Source organism: Mobula birostris, chromosome 13 (genome assembly GCF_030028105.1).
Source record: "Mobula birostris isolate sMobBir1 chromosome 13, sMobBir1.hap1, whole genome shotgun sequence".
NCBI classification, from domain to species: domain Eukaryota; kingdom Metazoa; phylum Chordata; class Chondrichthyes; order Myliobatiformes; family Myliobatidae; genus Mobula; species Mobula birostris.
In genome coordinates this window covers 95,844,585-95,863,669 of record NC_092382.1, presented here as the reverse complement: position 1 = coordinate 95,863,669, position 19,085 = coordinate 95,844,585, and the positions used below count along the sequence as shown (strand labels likewise).

The 19,085-nt window shown below is 49.7% G+C and overlaps 1 pseudogene; it reads left to right on the top strand.

Moving 5' to 3' along the window:
• Positions 1-6,790, top strand: part of LOC140207758 (beta-1,3-galactosyltransferase 5-like) — a 54,996-nt pseudogene extending 48,206 nt beyond the window's left edge.
• Positions 6,791-19,085: the final 12,295 nt, after the last annotated feature.

Below are 19,085 nucleotides of genomic sequence, written 5' to 3'. Positions count from 1 at the left end.
CGAATGATAGAGATCTAGACTAATATAAGGCTAGCAGGAAGAAGCTTAAGAATGAAATTAAGAGAGCCAGAAGGGTCCATGAGAAGGCCTTGGCGGACAGGATTACGGAAAACCCCAAGGCATTCGACAGGTTTGCGAACAGGAAGAGGATAAGACGTAAGAGAATAGGGCCAATCAAGTGTGACAATGGAAAAGTGTGGATGGAAACGGAGGAAATAGCGGAGGTAATTAATGAATACTTTACTTCAGTGTTCACTACGGAAAAGGATCTTGGAGCTTGTAGGGAAGACTTACAGCGGATTTAAAAGCTTGAGCATGTAGATATTAAGGAAGAGGATGTGCAGCTTTTGGAAAGCATCAAGTTGGATAAGTCGCCGGCACCGGGTGAGATGTACCCCAGGCTACTGTGGGAGGCGAGGGTGGAGATTGCTGAGCCTCTGCCGATGATCTTTGCATCATCAATGGGGACGGAAGATGTTCCGGAGGATTGGAGGGTTGCGGATGTTGTTTCATTATTCAAGAAAGGGAATAGAAATAGCTTAGGAAGTTATAGACCAGTGAGTCTGACTTCAGTGGTTAGTAAGTTGATGGGGAAGATCCTGAGAGGCAGGATTTATACTTGTGACAGGATTTGGAGAGGCATAAAATGATTAGGATGGCTTTGTCAAGGGCAGGTCGTGCCTTATGAGTTTGATTGAATTTTTTGAGGATGTGACTAAACACATTGATGAAGGTAGAGCCATAGATGTAGTGTATATGGATTTTAGCAAGGCATTTGATAAGGTACCCCATGCAAGGCTTATTGAGAAAGTAAGGAGGCATGGGATACAAGGGGACATTGCTTTGTGGATGTAGAATTGGCTTGCCCACAGAAGACAAAGAGCGGTTGTAGATGGGTCATATTCTGCATGGAGGTCGGTGACCAGTGGTGTGCCTCAGGGATCTGTTCTGGGATCCCTACTCTTCGTGATTTTTATAAATGACCTGGATGAAGAAGTGGAGGGATGGATTGGTAAATTCGCTGATAACACAAAAGTTGGAGGTGTTGTGGATAGTGTGGAGGGCTGTCAGAGGTTACAGCAGGACATTGATAGGATGCCAAAATGGGCTGAGAAGTGACAAATGGGGTTCAACCCAGATAAGTGTGAAGTGGTTCATTTTGGTAGGTCAAATATGATGACAGAATATAGTATTAATGGTAAGACTCTTGGCGGTGTAGAGGATCAGAGGGATCTTGGGGTCCGAGTCCATAGGACACTCAAAGCAGCTACGCAGGTTGACTCTGTGGTTAAGAAGGTGTACAGTGCATTCATCAATAGTGGGATTGAGTTTAGGAGCCGAGAGGTAATGTTGCAGCTCTGTAGGACCCTGGTCAGACCGCACTTGGAGTACTGTGCTCAGTTCTGGTCGACTCATTATAAGAAGGACATGGATACCATAGAAATGGTGCAGAGGAGATTTCCAAAGATGTTGCCTGGATTGGGGAGCTTGCCTTATGGGAATAGGTTGAGTGAACTCGGCCTTTTCTCCTTGGAGCGACGGAGGGTGAGAGGTAACCCAATGGAGGTGTACAAGATGATGAGAGTCATTGATTTTGTGGATAGTTAGACGCTTTTCCCCATGGGTAGCACGAGAGGGCATAGCTTTAAGGTGCTTGGAAGTAGGTACAGAGGAGATGTCGGGGTATTTTTTTTTACGCAGAGTAGTGAGTGCATGGAATGGGCTGCCGACGACGGTGGTGGAGGTGGAAACGGTAGGGTCTTTTAAGAGACTCCTGGATGGCTACATGGAGTTTAGAAAAATAGAGGGCTATGGGTAAAGACTTGATGGTTCTAAGCACATGTTCGGCACAGCTTTGTGGCCTGTGTTGTGCTGTATGAATTCGATGTTCCTATGTTTTCTATGTATGAGGATTGTTTGACGGCTCTGGGCCTGGAGCTTGGAAGGACAAGGAACTTGATTGAATCCCATGGAATATTATAAGGCCCAGACAGAGTGAAGGTGTAATGACAAGATGAAGGATCTCGTCCCGAAACCTCCACTGTTCACTCTTTTCCGTAGACGCTGCCTGGCCTGCAGAGTTCCTCTGGCATTATGTATGTGTGTCTGTGTGTGTGTGTGTGTGTGTGTGTGTGTGTGTGTGTGTGTGAGTGTGTGTGTGTGTGAGTGTGTGTGTGTGTGTGTGTGTGTGTGTCTGAGTTGCAGCATCTGCAGATTTTCTCTTGAACGCGGAGAGAACGTTCCCCGACAGAGGGTGACTCTGGATACCAGAGGGCACAGCCTCGGGATAGAAGGAAGTCCCTCTGGAGCAGAGATGAGGAGGAATTTCTACAGCTTAGACGGTGGTGAATCTGTGGAATTCATTGCCACAGGTGGCTATGGAGGCTACGTCATTGGGTATATTTAAAGTGTAAAGAGCCTACTCAGACATTCCTCCGTCCTTTACTCCATTCACCTCAAAATTATGCCCCCTTGGTATTCGTCACTTACGCCCTGGGGCAAAGCGGGTTCACTTCCGGATTACACTACCCTCAGAGTCTTACACCGCCTGTACCTCTTGTACGTAATACGGTGGCCGCTGAGTGAACATAGAAAATAGAATAGTACAGCACTGTACAGACCCTTCGGCCCACAATGTTGTGCCGACCCTCAAACCCTGCCTCCCATATAAGCCCCCAACTTAGATTACTCCATACACCTGTCTAGTAGTCCCTTAAGCTTCACTAGTGCATCTGCCTCGACCACTGACTCAGGCAGTGCATTCCACGCACCAACCACTCTCTGAGTAAAAAACCTTCCTCTAATATCCCTCTTGAACTTCCCACCCCTTACCTTAAAGCCATGTCCTCTTGTATTGAGCAGTGGTGCCCTGGGGAAGAGGCGCTGGCTATCCACTCTATCTATTCCTCTTATTATCTTGTACACCTCTATCATGTCTCCTCTCATCCTCCTTCTCTCCAAAGAGTAAAGCCCTAGCTCCCTTAATCTCTGATCATAATGCATACTTTCTAAACCAGACAGCATCCTGGTAAATCTCCTCTGTACCCTTTCCAATGCTTCCACATCCTTCCTATAGTGAGGCGACCAGAACTGGAAACAATACTCCAAGTGTGGCCTAACTAGAGTTTTATAGAGATGCATCATTATATCGCGACTCTTAAACTCTATCCCTCGACTTATGAAAGCTAACACCCCATAACTTTCTTAACTACCCTATCGACCTGTGAGGCAACTTTCAGGGATCTGTGGGCATGTACCCTGAGATCCCTTTGCTCCTCCACACTACCAAGTATCCTGCCATTTACTTTGTACTCTGCCTTGGAGTTTGTCCTTCCAAAGTGTACCACCTCACACTTCTCCGGTTTGAACTCCATCTGCCACTTCTCAGCCCACTTCTGCATCCTATCAATGTCTCTCTGCAATTTTTGACAATCCTCTACACTATCTACAACACCACCAACCTTTGTGTCGTCTGCAAACTTGCCAACCCACCCTTCTACCCCGACATCCAGGTCGTTAATAAAAATCACGGAATGTAGAGGTTCCAGAACAGATCCTTGTGGGACGCCACTCATCACAATCCTCCAATCCGAATGCACTCCCTCCACCACCACCCTCTGCCTTCTGCAGGCAAACCAATTCTGAATCCACCTGGCCAAATTTCCCTGGATCCCATGCCTTCTAACTTTCTGAATAAGACTACCGTGTAGAAACTTGTCAAATGCCTTACTAAAATCCATATAGATCACATCCACTGCACTACCCTCATCTATATGCCTGGTCACCTCCTCAAAGAACTCTATCAGGCTTGTTAGACACGATCTGCCCTTCACAAAGCCATGCTGACTGTCCCTGATCAGACCACGATTCTCTAAATGCCTATAGATCCTATCTCTAAGAATCTTTTCCAACAGCTTTCCCACCACAGAAGTAAGGCTCACTGGTCTATAATTACCCGGACCATCCCTACTACCTTTTTTGAACAAGGGAGCAACATTCGCCTCCCTCCAATGCTCCGGTACCATTCCCGTGGACAACGAGAACATAAAGATCCTAGCCAGAGGCTCAGCAATCTCTTCCCTCGCCTTGTGGAGCAGCCTGGGGAATATTCCGTCAGGCACCGGGGACTTACCTGTCCTAATGCATTTTAACAACTCCAACACCTCCTCTCCCTTAATATCAGCATGCTCCAGAACATCAACCTCACTCATATTGTCCTCACCATCATCAAGTTCCCTCTCATTGGTGAATACCGAAGAGAAGTATTCGTTGAGGACCTCGCTCACTTCCACAGCCTCCAGGCATTTCTTCCCACCTTTATCTCTAATCGGTCCTACCTTCACTCCTGTCATCCTTTTTTTCTTCACATAATTGAAGAATGCTTTGGGGTTTTCCTTTACCCTACTCGCCAAGGCCTTCTCATGCTCCCTTCTTGCTCTTCTCAGCCCCTTCTTAAGCTCCTTTCTTGCTTCCCTATTTTCCTCAATAGACCCATCTGATCCCTGTTTCCTAAACCTCATGTATTCTGCCTTCTTCCTCCTGACTAGATTTTCCACCTCACTTGTCACCCATGGTTCCTTCACCCTACCATTCTTTATCTTCCTCACCGGGACAAATTTATCCCTTACATCCCGCAAAAGACCTCTAAACATCGACCACATGTCCATAGTACATATCCCTGCAAAAACATCATCCTAATTCACACCCGCGAGTTCTAACCTTAAAGCCTCATAATTTGCCTTTCCCCAATTAAAAAAATTCTTGTCCTCTTTGATTCGATCCTTTTCCATGATAATTATAAAGGGCGGGGAGCGGTGGTCACTGTCCCCCAGATGCTCATCCACTGAGAGATCTGTGACCTGACCCGGTTCATTACCCAGTACTAGATCTGGTATGCCATTCCCCCGGTCGGCCTGTCCACATACTGTGACAGGAATCCATCCTGGACACACTTAACAAATTCTGCCCAATCTAAACCCTTGGAACTATTCAGGTGCCAATCAATATTAGGGAAGTTAAAGTCACCCATGATAACATCCCTGTTATTTTTGCACCTTTCAAAAATCTGCTTCCCAATCTGCTCCTCGGTATCTCTGCTGCTCTGTCCGTGGCCTTCGGCTGCTGTAGCCCAGCTACTTCCAGACTCGACTTGCGCGTTTTGAGGAAATGCGTGGTTATTTGAGTTACAGTCGACTTTTTGTCAGATTCAACCAGTCTGGACACTTTCTGACCTCTCTCAGTACCAAGGCGTCTTCACTCACAGAGCTGCCGTCGACTGGCTGATATCGCTCCCCCACCCCGTATTCTATATGGGCTATGGACCGCTGTGGGTGAAGATCGTAGGAGATAATCGTTTTCTGACATACACAACTCACGGCGCCTGGCACTAAACCAACATCCCGGTCGAAGCCACTTAGATTACATTTCTTCCCCCTTCTAATCTTTGCTCTGAACACCCGCCCCGCTTCGACCATACCTGCGTGCTTTTACCCAGGGAGTAGCTGCTGATTGGGTGTTTGCATTAACCAGCATGTTTAGCGGGGTACCTAACAGAGTGGCCACTGACTGTATTTCCTTGTGTTCCAGCAGATCTGATCGGCGCAGGGAACGATGTATCGGAGACCGCTCTGTGGCAAGCGTTATCTGAAGGTGCTCATCCCCCTGCTGGTGACCCCTTGCCTGATAAAGCTGACGCTGGTCTGGATGAACGGGGACTCACCGGCCCTCTGCCCCTCGCGGTTCAACGCCACAGCCATTTTGATGCAGCCCGACAGCCGCTGCGACCGCGACAGCCCCTTCCTCGTCCTGTAGGTCACCAGCTCCCCGGAGCAGTTCCAGGTGCGCTCGGTTATCCGCCGGACCTGGGGGAGCGAGAGGCGGATGGCGGGGACAGGCAGTTCGGTCACCTACTTCCTTCTGGGGCGCGGGCGAGAGAGGCAGGAGAGCATCCGGCGGGAGGGCGAGGTGTACGGTGACATCATCTAGGGAGATTTCGACGACACCTACTGCAACCTGACCTGCAAGGTCCTCCTGGGCCTCCAGTGGCTCCGTAACTGCTTCCCCTCCGCCACGTTCGTGATGAAGACCGATACCGACATGTTCGTCAACACCGACTATCTGCTGGAGCTCCTGTCCCGGGAGCCCCGCCGGCGTAACCTCTTCACCGGGTTCATTATGGACCATTCGTGGCCCACCCGCAACATATTCTCAAAGTGGTACGTGAATGCGGCGGAGTACCCGATGCAAATGTACCCACCCTACTGTTCCGGTACCGGATACGTGCTCTCCACCGACCTGGCCTGCCGCGTGTGGAACACCTCCCGGGCAGTGCCCATCTTTAAACTGGAGGACGTCTACGTAGGGCTGTGCCTGGCCGAGCTAAAGGTGAAGCCGCTGGACATACACGACCGCCCCGTCTTCCACAACTACAGGGTACCGTTCTCCATCTGCTCCTACCGGCAGCTAGTCACCTCCCACCAGGTCACACCGACTGAGCAAGAGGACTACTGGAGACAGCTGCAGGCCTCTGGCAATGAGAAATGCCCAAGTGACCAGCGAGGAAACTGATGTCTCTTAGCCCTATCGAGTATTTTTAAACCCTTGGTGAAAGTCATGGTACAGACTGGGAAAATTGATCTTTCATGCAGCAAATGAAACAGATCTACAGAGAACCGGCGAGCTTAGCGATGAAAGAAACCGCCCCCCCCCCCGCACCATGCTGCTTTGATCTGTAAAACAAAGTGTATATCCTGATTGTCTCTGGAAAAAAATTGTGAAAAATAAAAGACTGTGAACAAGATTTGAAAAGGTTCCTTCGCTAGGTTTTAAGTTTCATGGTTTCAAGTTTTCCCAAGGACTTTTCTCTATGTTCCCAGGATTTTCTTTCTCCGATCGATTCCAAAGCTTAATGTGTTTACGGTTTTTTTCAATGTTTTCCCCCACTTGGACTCCCAAGCCTCCCTCTCGGCCCCACCCGAGATTTCTTGATCTGTCTGTTGGTGTTCCCAGGCCCCTCAGGATCCCCCGGTCTCTCAGTCTGTTGGGGTTCCCAGGCCCCCCGGGATTCCCCGCTCTCTCAGTCTGTTGGGGTTCCCTACTTCGTTCTCCAATTGAAAGTTTTAGTTAACGGCCCTGTTTGCCCGAGCGTTTATTGTTTTGTTTTCCTTTAACACTGTTCGTACTAAAGCCTGTGAAATATCGACCCGCTTCAGTGTCTCTCTCACTCCGCACTTGGTCCATGTCCGAACCTGGTCACAGGGTGAGAGGAACGGGAGGGAACTCGCCGACTCCGGACCTCACGGACGTAGCAAGTTATCAGTAGCCACGCTCAGGGGTGGGAGATTTCCTTAAGATCATTGGACTTCAGAGCAGGACCTGGTCCTGGTTCTCTAAGGACGGAGGTACTGGCAGTGGGGAGGGTTCAGAAGAATGATCCGCCGGCACGGAAAGGGTTAACGCAAGAGGAGCGTTTGCTCGCCAGCTGGAGTTCAGAATAATGGGGGCGGGGGGAATCTGATTGGAACCGATCGAATATGGAAAGCCCGAGGTGGAGTAGACGTGGAGCGGATACTGGGGATGTCTGGGACCTTTTCAACCAGAGGGTGGTGAATCTGTGGAAATCATTGTCACAGACGGTCGTGGAGGGCAACTCATTGGGTATATTTAAAGTGGGGGTATTCGGGGTCTTGATGAGTAAGGGTGTCAAAGGTTACGGGGAGAAGGCAGGAGAATGGGGTTGGCAGGGATCATAAATTAACCGTGATGTAAGGGCGGAACAGACTCGATAGGCCGAATGGCCTAATTGTCTCTTATGTCTCATTGACTCACGGTCTTCTGTTCGCCCAGCCTTGCCATTTTGTCGGTATCGTTGCGTCTCCTGTGCTGAGACAGTGACCTCCGGATTCTCCATTGAGAACTGTGGATACTCCGGACCGACATTTCAGTTGCTCGAACGTAACGGGACATAGACCATAAGACCATAGGACACCTGGAGCAGAATAAGGCCATTCAGCCCATCGACCATGCTCCGCCGTTCCATCACGGCTGATCCCGGAACCCTCCTCAACCTCGATACATCTGCCTTCTCGCCTTGTCCTTGGATGCCCTGACCGATCAGTAAACGGTCCACGTCCGCCTTTAGTATAACCACGGACCTGTCCTCCACCGCAGTCTGTGGCAGAGCATTCCAGCCCTCCAGTTCTGGATACGGCCAACGTAGGCAACATCCTCTCCACATCCACACTATCTACTCCTTCCAGCATTCGGTGGACTTCAATAGGATATCCCACCCCCACCCCGACACGCTTTCTTCTAAGTCCCAGTGGGGAGGGAACGTCAGCTCAGACCATGAGAGGCCTGTGTCGGGCATTTTCATGCCTTACAGGGCGCAGATTGGAAGTCAGTGAGTACAGGCCCAAAGTTGCCAAACGCTCCTCGTGGTCACTCCCGGACACTCAGGAAGCAGTTGTCGGTAGAGCACGGCACAGGGCGCTGTACCTTCAGCTCGGCTGCCTTTCCTGCGCCGACCATGACGCCAGTCTAACTGATGTTGGCCACTAAACGTGATCCATCGCCCGCCATTTCCTGACCCCCGTAATGCCTCTTAAACGTTCCTCTCGCCTCTACTTCCACCACTGTCCCTCCCCGAGTGCTCAAGTGTGAACATCAATGCCTGGTAATGCTCCGTTTGAGTTTGCCTACACCGCTTCCTTTGGTCACGTGTTCAAGTGTGAACGTCAATGGCTCGTAAATGCTGTTATATCTGCTCGCATACCCAACTGTGTTCAGGACGGTTATCACACCCTGCAAATACATTGATCCCTGGACGTTCGCTGAACAGGTCGATAGGCTATTAAAGAAAGCGGATCGCATGCTTGCCTTTTTATTTCAGTCGGGCCATTGAGTTCAACAGTTGGCGTGCTGCGTGGCACAATTTTATAAACCTCTAATTGGGGAGCATTGCTAAAAAGGTTTAGTCCCTTTGCTGGAAGAATGTGGAGGCCTTTGACAGGGTTTTACCGGATGCAGCTAACATTAGAGAGGCTGAGCTGCACTTAGTACCCGTTACGCCACTAGCGTTTAAGGCAGCAACGAAGGGCTTCCATCTTGGTCTAGCCTTGGTCGCCATGAAAGACCCGGATGGAAACTCAGGAACACCGCAGGTGTAGAAGGGTTCTTCACGTTGTTTCTGTAACCATGTGAACGAGTCGTCTTTGGGGTACTGCAACTCTGTGTCTTTATTGATGCTTCACTGCACGCCCGAGTGCTCGGTGGAGGGTGCAGATGCTTTTTTTCTGGTGGGGAGTGGAGGGTGTCCCTGCTTTGCTGCTGCTTATCGGCGGGAGGGGGAGATTGGAGGGAGGGGTCTGCTTTGTGATTCTGACGTTATTCATTCTTTGGGACGCTCCCCTGTTTTCGTGGATGTTTGTGAAGAAAAAGAATTTAATGATGTGTATTGTCCACATTTCTCTGACTTTGAATGCACCTGTTGAAACCGACCAGTTTTGTTTCAGCAGTCAGTGTTAACTCTTGAGCCGAAAGCCGGAAGCTGGAGGACGGTCGGACGACTCTCAGTCCTGGCTCTACCCTTGGGACTGGGCGACCGGGTCCGGGAGGCAGCGCGTAAGGCCCCGATTCCAGCCGACACGGCTCTCCGGCTGACTGAGGCAGGCAGTGCCTCCGAAATCACGAGAGGCCGGTGAGCCTCCTGTAGGATGAGGACATGCTCGGTTTGATTTCACTGGTCCTTGGAGTGTGTGTGTGTGTGTGTGTGTGTGTGTGTGTGTGGGTATATGTGTGTATATAACCCTGAGGGAGTCTGAGAAGCGTTGATGGAATAGATTGATATCCTTTCCCTCCAGGATATGATTGGAAGGTAGACATTCCAGGTGAGAAGCGCGCAAGTTCAAAGGAGATGATCGTGGCAATTTTTCTGCCCGGAGAGCTGTGCCTGCATTGCGTTAGCAGTTGTGGGAGAGGCAAACGTACCGCAAGGGGCTCTGAGACGGGGACATGAACGTCCAGGGAATGGAGGGCTAAGAGCATCGCGCAGGCAGCAGAGGTTAGCTGACACAGGCGAGCAACGACTAGATTTACTATTTTGGCACCAGATCGTCGTGGCTCGAAATGCTCATTCCTGTGCGGTGATGTCCATGCTCTGGGGAAGGACGCTGGGACCGCTGATAAACAGATGGACATTGCCTGGGGCGACGGGCGGGGGGTGGGTGTGATCACCCATAGATCCTTGAGAGTGGCCGCACTGGTGTACAGATGATAAGGCCATAGGACCTACTGTTGGAGAATAATTCGGCCATTCAGTCCATCTGCACTGCCGTTCCGACACGGCCGAATTATTATCCCTCTCACCTCATTCTCATGCCTTCCCCCCGTGACCTTCGACGCCCCGATTAGCCCAGAGTTTGGCAGCCTCCGCTCTAGACAGACCCAAATGACTCGGGCTCCACAGTCACCAGTGGCATTGAGATCCACATATTCGCCACCCTCTAACGAAAGGAACCCCTCCCCATCCCTGTGTCGGATGGCCGGGAAATTCTCTCCCCTGCTCCTGTGGTGGCGGAGAATATAAGCGCAGTGACGTCACGTGACGCCTCTCTAAATCATCGGTTCGGCGACTCGTGAAGAATTGTGGGTAGTTGTGGTCGCGGTGCTACGGGGAGGGCGTGTCCACTTACCGTGCCGAGGACGCCGCACCGTCCATCCATAGAATTGAGAAACAACTAGAGACAGATCGTGCCCACAATAAAATTACTCTGTGCCCCCACCCCCAGGTGAAGCACATCCAGGGGAATTCGAACACGTATCTGTCTCTCGGTCCCCTTTCATGTTTCTCTCCCTCTCTCACGTTTATTTGAACAAGTTTGTACACAATTGTCTGGACACCATGTGTCAGAATGTTGCGCGGGGGTTGGGGACTTGAGACCACGCTGCTTCCGTTTCTCATGCATCGTAAGATCGAAACACCGATGCTCAGGACGGCATAATCTACAGTCCAATTTTTAACACAGGGGGAAAAACCCTCCCTACCATTGAGCACAACTAGAAGGAGTGGTGCCGCAGGAAATCAGTCCCCATTATCAAGGGTCCCCACCATCCGGGCCACTTTCTATCCTCTCGCTACTCCCATAGGCTCGGAGCCTCAGGTCCCACGCCAGCATGTTCAGGAACACCAGGTGACCGGACAATCATCCAGCGCTCCAGCGTTCAACCACACTCACCTCAACGCGGAACTGACTACATCCACTCACCTTGAAGAGCTCCACAAACTCCTGTTCTCGGATTTATTTATTTACTTTTTTTACACGATTTGTCCTGTTCTGAATATTCAATGCTCGCCAGTCTTTGTTAAGAATAGATTTTTTTTTCTACATGAACATTTTTTCCGAATGAAGGCGAATTGCCGAGTAGTAATTGGTGACGTATGCATACCATGGTAATAAATTTACTTTGAACTTTGAAACATCTCCCTGGCGAATGTCTGTGTCTGCATCTGGTCGGTCCTGGAGGTTCTGGAGTATTTCAGCTGGGTTACAAATTAAGCACCAACAACATATACGCTTCCACCACATACACAGGCACTCCATTCCTCACACTCATCCCTCGCTGTGTTAAAAAAAAACCGCAAATCTCCCTCCGAGTCCACCACCCCTAAACGCATGCTAGCAAAGACAGGGTGATGATAGGGGCAAAATTGCAGTCAACAGGTTGAGTTGCAATGTAAAAGGGGAACAAAATCGGAAAGAGTGTTGGATACAGGACTGAAGGGGTTGCAGTTGAATGCAGCAGTATACGGGAAAAGGCAGATGAAATTGTAGTGCATTCATAAAGTGGCCTGGTTGACATCGTGGGCATCACAGGATCGAGCTGAAAAAAAGGATTACAGCTGGGAGCATAACCTCCAAGGATACACATTGCATTGAAAGAACGGGCAGGGACGCAGAGGAGGAAGTGTGGCTCTGTTGGCAAATAAAAAAAGAAACATTAAAGCAAATCATCAGAAGGAACTGACAAGATCGGAAGGCGTAGAATCCTTGTGGGTAGGGCGAAGGAAGTGCAAGTGTAGATTGACCCTGACGGGAACCATGTACAGGCCTCTGAACAGTAGCAAAGACGTGGGCTATAAATCGAAAATAGAGAAAGCAAATACACGTCAAAAGGGCAATGCGCTGGTAGATGGGGAAAGTCTGGTTGGTGGTTGATCCCAAGAGGGGGGCGGCGAATGCCTGCAAGCTGGCTGTTTGGATCATCTCGCCGTCAACCCACTGGGAGGTGCTTCGGCGGAGGGGGATGTGGGGAAGGGGAGGTGGTAGGATCGGCTATTCTGGATTGGGTGTTGTGCAATGAACCGGTATTGGTTAGAGAGAGATGAAGGTACAGGAAGCCTTTGTGACCAGTTACCACAACCACCCTTCAATGTGAGAAGCAGGAGCTGAGGTCAGATGTATTAATATCACAGCGGAGGAACAGACATGAGAAAAGAACTGGGAGAAGTTGATGGGAAAGGGACGCACTCAGGAATGACGACAGAACAGCAATGACTGTAGTTATACAGTCATACAGAAAAACAGGACAGAGACGGGCCATTCGGCCCATCTAGCCCATGCCGAGACCATTTAAACTGCCTGTTCCAAACGCCCCGCACCTGGACCACAGCCCTTCGCATCCCAACTTTCCATGAAACAGTCTGGACTTCTCTTTGAACGCTGAAATCGATCTCGGATGAATCAATTGCACCGGCAGCTCATTGCACATCTCACGAAGGAGTTTCCCCTCATGTTCCCCTTAAACTTTTCACCTTTCACCTTCAACCCATGACCTCTGGTTGTAGTCCCACCCAACATAAGAGGAAAAAGTCTGCTTCTATACCCCTCATAACTTTGTATACCTCTATCAAATCTCCTCTCTGTTTTCTACATTATAAAGAGTACAGACCATACCCACTCAATCTTTACTCCTAACTCAGGTCCTCCAGTCCCGGCAACATCTTAGTTAAATTTTCTGCGCGCACTTTCAACTTTATTTACATCTTTCCTGTCGGAAGCTGGCGGAAACTGCAAACAGTACATCGAACCAGGCGTCAGCAACGTTCTGTGCAACTTCAACACAATACCAGTACTCAATGTATTGATTTATGAAGGCCAATGTGCCAAAAAACTTCCTTTGCAATCCCACCTGTGATACCACTTTCAACAAATTACGTTCCTGTACCACCAGATCCCTTGTTCTACCAGAGCCTTCAGTGCCCTATCGTTCACTCTGTAAGACCTACCTTGGCTGGTCCTACCGAAGTGCAACACCTCACACTTGTCCAATTAAGTTCCATCTGCCATTTCCATCTGGTGCAGATCCCTCTGCAGACCGTGAGAGCCTTCCTCTCTGTCGGCTACAGCTCCAATCTGGGTGTCATCCGCAGATCTGTTGGTGCAGTTAACAGCATTGTCATCCAGATCATTGTTATAGATGACAACAACAAAGGACCCAGTTCCGATCCGTGCAGCACACCGCTGGCCTCAGGCTTCCAGTCAGAGAGGGAGCCATCTGCTATCGCTTTCTGGTCTCTTCCACAAAGTCAACGTCATACCAATTTACTACTTCGTTCTGAGTGACAAGTGACTGAACCCTCTTGACTAGTCTCCCGCTTTTCTTTCTCCCTAGGCCTCCCATCCTATGATCCTCTCGTATCCCCTTTGCCAATCACCTGTCCAGCTCTTGGCTCCATCCCTCCCCCTCCTGTCTTCTCCTAGCATTTCGGATCTCCCCCTCCCCCTCCCGCTTTCAAATCTCTTACTAGCTCTTCCTTCAGTTAGTCCTGACGAAGGATTTGGGCACGAAACGTCGACTGTACCTCTTCCTGGAGATGCTGCCTGGCCTGCTGCGTTCACCAGCAACTTTGATGTGTATTGCTTGAAATCCCAGCATCTGCAGGATTCCTCGTATTTACGCAAGAAGACATTCTGACTTTCCTTAATCAGTCCATGTATATCCAAATACTTATATATCCGGTCTCGTAGAGTACCTTCAAATAACTTCCCCGTAACTGATGTCAGACTCGCCAGCTTATAAATTCCTGGTTTCTGTTCAGAAGTTCGTTTAAACAATTGAACAACATCGGCTATCATCTGGTACCTCTACGATCGCAAAGGATGGTTTACATATCTCTGCTAGGGCCCCAGCAATTTCTGCACTAGTTTCCCGCGGGGTCCGAGGGAACACCTTTCAGGCCCTGTGCGATTTATTCACCCTGATTTGAATCAGGGTAGCAAACACCTCCTCCTCTGTAATCTGTAGAGGGTCCATGAAGTTGATGCCGCCTTGCCTGACTTCTACAGAATTTGTATCTGTCTTCCGGGTCAATGCAGATGTGAGGAGAGCATGCAGAGTCTCCACCAGCTGTGTTGGCTCCACACACGGCGTGCCATCTGGATCTTCCGCTGGACCAATTACACATTTGCCAGAAATCAGCCGGTCCCAATCCACACTTGCCAGATCATTACTGATGCCGTCTAAATTGGTCCTTCTCCGCTTTAGAATCTCAGTCCGCGGACCACACCTACCTTGTTGTATATTAACTTAGGAACGAATGGCACTGTGGTCACTGGATGTAAAGTGTTCCCCTACACACGCGTCTGTCACCTGCCCTGTCTCATTCATTAATAGCAGATGCAGCCTCGCACGCTCTCTCACTGGATCCTCTGTGTACCGATGCAGGAAACCTTCCTGAACGCATTTGAAAAGCTCTAGAACTTTTACAGTCATGGATTCCCTATCGATTTGTGAAATGTTCAAATCACTTTCTATACTGACAGTGTGTTTCATAGAAACATAGAAACATAGAAAATAGGTGCAGGAGTAGGCCATTCGGCCCTTCGAGCCTGCACCGCCATTTATTATGATCATAGCTGATCATCCAACTCAGAACCCCGCCCCAGCCTTCCCTCCATACCCCCTGACCCCCATAGCCACAAGGGCCATATCTAACTCCCTCTTAAATATTGCCAATGAACTGGCCTCAACTGTTTCCTGTGGCAGAGAATTCCACAGATTCACCACTCTCTGTGTGAACAAGTTTTTCCTAATCTCGGTCCTAAAAGGCTTCCCCTGTATCCTCAAACTGTGACCCCTCGTTCTGGACTTCCCCAACATCGGGAACAATCTTCCTGCATCTAGCCTGTCCAATCCCTTTAGGATCTTATACGTTTCAATCAGATCCCCCCTCAATCTTCTAAATTCCAACGAGTACAAGCCCAGTTCATCCAGTCTTTCTTCATATGAAAGTCCTGCCATCCCAGGAATCAATCTGGTGAACCTTCTCTGTACTCCCTCTATGGCAAGGATGTCTTTCCTCAGATTAGGGGACCAAAACTGCACACAATACTCCAGGTGTGGTCTCACCAAGGCCTTGTACAACTGCAGTAGTACCTCCCTGCTCCTGTACTCGAATCCTCTCGCTATAAATTAGAACAGTGTTTCTCTAAACCCCTAGGACTGTTGGGTGGTCTAAAATATAGCCCTATCTACGTGGTCACAACTTTTCTATTTCTCAATTCCACCCAATTCTCTAATCTGTCCTGACGGAGCTCACCCGTGACAATTTCCCTGACCAGTAACGCCACCCTTCCTCTAGCCTCGTCAAGTCTACAGCACCGCATCCACGGAATATTGAGCTATCGCCCTGCCTCTCCTGCAGCCAAACCCCAGTAATGTCTACAACATCATCATTCCAGGTTTTGATCCATGACGAGCTCATCTTCCTTTCCTGCGGTACCTGTTGCTTTGGAAATACGCAGCCCAGGACACTAGTCGCACTATGCTCAACCTTTCGGTTCCTGACTTTGTCCTAGGTCTTTCCAATATCTGGCTCCACAGACTCTCTGTTCCGGTACTCTACTTCCTATCACCCTGCAACTCTGGTTTAAACCCCGCTGTGCAGTATTAACAAACCTTCCTGCGGGGATATTAGTCCCCCTCCAGTTCAGGAGCCAGCCGTCTCTTCTGTGCGGCTCCCACTTTCTCTGGCAGTGAGACCAATGATCCAAAAATCCTACGCCCTCCCTGCTGCACCAACTCCTGAGCCAGGCATTAAACTGTATAATCTACCTAGTTCCGGGCTCACTAGCACCTGGCACGGGTAGCAATCCTGAGATCACAGCCACAGAGGTCCTGTCGATTATCTTAGCTCCTCACCCCCTGCACTCCCTGTTCAGGAGCTCGTCACCTTTGACATTGCCACTGCATGGAACACGACCCCTGGTTGTTCACTTCCCGAGATCAGAATACCGAGGGGTCCATCCGAGAGTTCCTGGCCCTGGCTCCCAGGAGGCAACATGCCACCCGTTAATCGCCTTGGATGGACATATCGGAATAGGAATGGGAAGTGGCCACTGGGAGATCCCGCTTTCTCTGCCGGACAGAGCATAGGTGCACGGCGACGCGGTCTCCCGATCGACGTCGGTTCTCACGGATATACAGGAGGCCACAGCGGGAGACCCGGTCGCAGTAAGAACTGTTTGGTGCCCTGAATGGAAGTGAGAGAGGAGGTGTGGGGCAGATGTAGCACATGTTCCGCTTGCAAGGGTACCAGCCAGGAGGGAGATCAGCGGGGACGAATGAATGCGGGAGGCGCGTAGGGAGCGAGCCCTGCGGAATGTAGAAAGTTGGTGGGGTGCGGGGGCGGGGGGAGCGTGGAATTTGAGAGGGAGAGATGTGCTTGCTGGTAGACGACGGAAGTTGCGGAGGATCATGTGCTGGACGCGGAGGATGCTGGCGTGATGGATGAGGACAAGAAGAACCTTATTCCTGGTAGGCTGACGGCAGGATGGGGTGAGGGCAGACGTGTGTGAAATGGTAGAGATGCGGTTGAGGGCAGCGTTGATTGTGGAGGAAGGGAAGCCCATTTCTTTGAAGAAGGAGGACATCCCCTTCGTTCTGGAATGAAAAGCCGCATTCCTGAGAGCAAACTGACCGAGATGTGCTGCCGGAGATGGACTTCTGCGCACCATTGTTGTACCACGTGGTTATTTGAGTTGCCTTCGCCTTCCTGTCAGCTCGAACTGGTCTAGCCATTCTCCCCCCATTTCCCTCATTAACAAGACATGACTTCTTCCGCGATGAGGCCACGCTCAGGTTGGTGGAGCAACATCTTATATTCCATCTGTGTAGCCTCCAACCTGAAAGCGTGAGCAGCGACTTCTCGAACTTCCTGTTATGTCCCCGCTCTCCTTCACCATTCTTCTTCCCCCTCTCCCTCTCTCACCTTTTCTCTGGGTTTGGCCATCGCCTCCCTCTGGTGCTTCTCTCCCTTTTCCTTCTTCCATGGCCTTCTGTCCTCTCCTACCAGGCACTCCCTTCTCCAAGCCTGTATGTCTTTCACCAATCAACTTCCCAGATCTTTACTTCATTCCTCCGCCTCCCAGTTTAATCTATCACCCTATGTTTCTCCAACCACTCCGTCTGCTTTTAAACCTACTCCTCAGCATTTTTTCTCCAGTCCTGCTGTCGGGCCTCGGCCAGATACGCCGACTGTACTTTTTTCCATAGACGCCGCCTGGCCTGCTGAGTACCTCCAGCACTTTGCATGTGTTGCTTGGATTTCCAGCATCTGCAGATTTTCATTTGCTTGAAATTACAGGCCAACCCTCTGACTGTCTTGTTTGGCATTGCTGGAGGAAATGATTTTACTGTTAAGCCGAATGATTTGCATATTTTGGTTTTATTTCTCTTTTAGAACATAGAACATAGAACAGAGAACATAGAATAGTACAGCACAGTACAGGCCCTTCGGCCCACAATGTTGTGCCGACCCTCAAACCCTGCCTCCCATATAAGCCCCCACCTTAAATTCCTCTATATACCTGTAGAGTAGTCTCTTAAACTTCACTAGTGTATCTGCCTCCACCACTGACTCAGGCAGTGCATTCCACGCACCAACCACTCTCTGAGTTAAAAACCTTCCTCTAATATCCCTCTTGAACTTCCCACCCCTTACCTTAAAGCCATGTCCTCTTGTATTGAGCAGTGGTGCCCTGGGGAAGAGGCGCTGGCTATCCACTCTATCTATTCCTCTTATTATCTTGTACATCTCTATCATGTCTCTTCTCATCCTCCTTCTCTCCAAAGAGTAAAGCCCTAGCTCCCTTAATCTCTGATCATAATGCATACATTCCAAACCAGACAGCATCCTGGTAAATCTCCTCTGTACCCTTTCCAATGCTTCCACATCCTTCCTATAGTGAGGTGACCAGAACTGGATACAGTACTCCAAGTGTGGCCTAACCAGAGTTTTATAGAGCTGCATCATTACATCGAGCTCTTAAACTCTATCCCTGGACTTATGAAAGCAAACACCCCATAAGCTTTCTTAACTACCCTATCCACCTGTGAGGCAACTTTCAGGGATCTGTGGACATGTACCCCGAGATCCCTCTGCTCCTCCACACTACCAAGTATCCTGCCATTTATTTTGTACTCTGCCTTGGAGTTTGTCCTTCCAAAGTGTACCACCTCACACTTCTCCGGGTTGAACTCCATCTGCCACTTCTCAGCCCACTTTTGCATCCTATCAATGTCTCTCTGCAATCGTTGACAATCCTCTACATTATTTACAACACCACCAACCTTTGTGTCGTCTGCAAACTTGCCAACCCACCCTTCTACCCCCACATCCAGGTCGTTAATAAAAATCACGAAAACTAGATGTCCCAGAACAGATCCTTGTGGGACGCCACTAGTCACAATTCTCCAATCTGAATGTACTCCCTAGACCACCACCCTCTGCCTTCTGCAGGCAAGACAATTCTTAATCCACCTGGTCAAACCTCCCTGGATCCCATGCCTTCTGACTTTCTGAATAAGGTTACCGTGTGGAACCTTGTCAAATGCCTTACTAAAATCCATATCGATCACATCCACTGCACTACCCTCATCTACATACCTGGTCACCTCCTCAAAGAACTCTATCAGGCTTGTTAGACACGATCTACCCTTCACAAAGCCATGCTGGCTGTCCCTGATCAGACCATGATTCTCTAAATGCCTATAGATCCTATCTCTAAGAATCTTTTCCAACAGCT